This window comes from Salvia splendens, chromosome 7 (genome assembly GCF_004379255.2).
Source record: "Salvia splendens isolate huo1 chromosome 7, SspV2, whole genome shotgun sequence".
In the NCBI taxonomy this organism is placed as follows: domain Eukaryota; kingdom Viridiplantae; phylum Streptophyta; class Magnoliopsida; order Lamiales; family Lamiaceae; genus Salvia; species Salvia splendens.
Genome location: NC_056038.1, coordinates 21,905,783 through 21,909,195, shown reverse-complemented (window position 1 = coordinate 21,909,195; position 3,413 = coordinate 21,905,783). Strand labels below are relative to the sequence as shown.

The 3,413-nt window shown below is 40.4% G+C and overlaps 1 long non-coding RNA gene across 1 annotated transcript; it reads left to right on the top strand.

The window, feature by feature from the left end:
* Positions 1-1,025: 1,025 nt before the first annotated feature.
* Positions 1,026-2,392, top strand: LOC121740800. The gene is made up of 2 exons (XR_006037674.1): positions 1,026-2,067; positions 2,198-2,392. It is a non-coding gene; the product is annotated as an uncharacterized LOC121740800 (long non-coding RNA).
* Positions 2,393-3,413: the final 1,021 nt, after the last annotated feature.

Sequence of the window (3,413 nt, the reverse complement as noted above, 5' to 3'; positions counted from 1 at the left end):
ACTGAAACTGTCTCAACTCATCAAAAGATGCTTAATTTAAAGGAAAAATTGTCTGAAATATAATGAGGGTACAAATCATGCTGAATCAGAGTAGTTATGGGACAAATGTCTTTACTAGAACAAGTTCTAAATTTGCGCAACGGAAGAGTACCAAGACAGATGTAATATGTATGAAGACATTCTACACCAGCTATCTTCCTACTTATTTATCCTTCTGTCCCAACACCTCCTCGACTTTGACATCGATAAACCTGCACATTAAGGAAAACAACATGCAGGGCTGAGTACTTGATGCACTCAGTGGACTCATGCCGAAAACATTTTCTCTTTTAGTTGTCAGCCAAGCTGAGTGAGCGCGGGGTTTTTCTGAAAACAAGTCCCGATCAATAAAACTGTTATTTCTTTCTGACAATAGACTACAGTCATTTAAACTTCTGATGATATACCATATCGGATCTGTGTGAACCGGAAATGTGGCCACATTCCAACGGTCACTGGACCGGCCAAACTGACGCTAGCACACGGTCCCTATGTGTACACTAGTCCGAGTAGGGTTCACATAAAATCACGTTTTGAAAGAGAAGCACACCTCATTTGCTTAAACTCTTTCAAACGGGCGCTACCTGACTTGAGATTACTCGTCGTGCGACGACGTTCCTTTACAAAAAAAATAATATACTTAAATTAGGCTTTAAGTAATTATTCATCTTGCATGTATGCATGGCTAAGCGTGTGCTTATTATTTTACTTTCTGCCTTCTAAATTTAGAAGTCTTAAATCTTTAATTAAATCGATGATTTAATTTATTCGGAGTCTTGCCGAACTGCTCGGGTATAATATATTCCGGGATTATCTTAAGTATTTTGAAATACTTTCTGTGACTAATGAAATTCTCATCTATTTATTTACTGGGTACTATTTCAACGCGGCTTAATAATTTCTCTTCTTCCGTGGTCAAGAGAATTAATTCTGTGACTAATGAAATACTTTCTGTGACTAATGAAATACTAGGCTCAACCCTAAACTCAATTCCATCCCCCCCTTTTTTTTTTGAAACCCTAAAAACCTTCTTCCATCGGCGCACCTCACAACGCCGTCTGCTCAACTCCGGCCAGCGACGTGCCGTCACCACCGCCGACTACTCCAGTGACTTGAAGTCAGCGGAGCAGGCGCTGCCGACGGCCTGGTCGTCTCGCTCGATTTTCATTCTCGCCGGAGTGATATCGCTGGAGTCAGCCCAGTCCGCTCCGTCTTCCGCCATTTCTCGCCGCCTCCTCTAACCCAAGAGGACGCTCGGTTACTCTCCCCGTAGCTACGGCGCTGGCAGTAGCTCCTGCCGCTGCTGTGCAGTTCCTATTCCGGAGATCACACGAGCGGTCCCGAAGCAACCCGCAACTGCCCGAGTTCACTCCGAAAAGCCCCGAAAGATAAGTTCTCATCACCAAATTATGTTTCTTTTCGTATTTTGATTTAACCGTGGGAGTGTTCAATTAGTTGTACTGTTATCACTGTCGTGAGTTTGGTTGATCGTTTTAAATCGGTTTCGAGTTTTGATTGATGCAACAAAGTGATATGCTTGATGTTTGGAGTAAAGGGATGGGGAGGATTTTCTTTACCTTCTGTTGAACTCGCTTTGCGAAGGCGAAAGGAAAAGTCTCTCGAAGTTATGATTCTGTGAAGACAAATTGTATATGCTTAAAAGAGTTGTGGAGATTCATACATGAACTTTGAATGAATTTACCTATGATTTAGAATGGGTATTGAATAAGGAGCTTGGCAGTTCTTCAAACTCCCGGTTTCTGCCGTGAATTTGGACGAAATTTCTTATACTCTCTTTTGCTATGGACGAATTGTGAGAATGATAAGGGTGTACATTGGGAGGGCTTTAATTAGGCTGCTGTATACCTTGTTGTTATGCATAGTATACTCTTGTCCTTGGCCCCTTCTTTAACTGATTTCGGTGGTACATTGCAGGTGCTCCAGGTGGAGCAGAGGTTGTTGGCCTCGTGGCAGCCTTTGCCTCAGGCTGGAGTGTCCAGAGTGCAGCTGCTGCGGCTGCCCCTTTCGGTAAGTCGTTCCTATTTCTTTCGAAAAGCTCTGCTGCCTCTTTCTCTACTTAGGAAAACATCTAGTCTTTGATTTTGTTTCCTAGTTTTCATACTTCAATTGCTTTAACTACTTTGTTTCTTTATTGCAGACTTTGGAGAGGATTAAACGGCCTGCCTCGGAATCTGGGCCGAAACCTTGGTAGGAAAAGGACCCGAAGCTAGTTGTTTCATTTGTAAAGAGATAGGGCTTTTCTACTTGTAACCAAATCTCTGTAATCGTTAATGTGTATTCCGTTTCCTTTCAAACATTTGTTATTTATTAGCTTGAAATTCTTTAGATTGTATTTCTTTTTTTTTACTCACGAAATAACAATCACTCTTTCATTCTTTATCTAATTTCTAGTATTTATTTCATAATTCTCGAGAATCTAGGTCTCGGCTATTACACTTACAGTGGTCTTAAGATAAAACAAATAAACTGCAACACAAATTGGCCAACTAAGCAAACTCGTCAATCTAATCAATTGGGCAACTTGGCAGAAAAATAAGAATAGTAGCGAGAAATCACAACACTTAGTAAAATATGAAATTTCGGGAATAAAAAGAGCAAGGGGATTACATTCTCAAAAGTAAACTATTCAATCTCTTATTCCTTCCTATATTCTCATCTCACACACTCACACATTTATAGTCACACTTTCTTGCTACGGGTGACGGGGTTACCATTGCAGGGGTGTTGGTCCGACGCCGGCCAAGTCGGGCGGCGGCTTGGCCTGCGCTCCCGTAAGTCTTCACACCTAAATGAAAGCTAGGGAAACTAAGTTACTAGGAAAGTGACATCTAGAAGGTGAGATCTAAAAAGTCTAATCACTTAGGTATTTTGGAGACTTCCTAAAGTGACTAAGTTGACATGAAAAGCATTAGAGAGTGCTAAAAACTAATTTGGTGGCTCAATCACTTTAAATGTCAAAGAGTGAAAGACTAGTTGCTTCTCTTAAGCTATTATCCAATGGTCACTAGTTGTTGGCAACTAAACTAAATTACACTAAGAGCATCTCCAACCATACACTACACTGATTATCATTTTGAAATCAGATTTTTGGGTTTCTAACTACACTAAGAGCATCTCCAACCATTTACACTATACTCAGTCCAAAGCCTTTGTCCTAGCGGCATGGAGCTTAGACATTATTGTTTGAGGTGCCGAGTTCGAGCCCTCTTGATATCATTTCTAGTTTCCTCCTTTATATAGGAGTTTAAAAAAACCATTTAAACTATACTCAAACTCATTTTAGTGTAAATGTCACATCAATTATAATTTTACTCCAACCATTTATACTAAACTCAAACTTAAAAGAATATTCT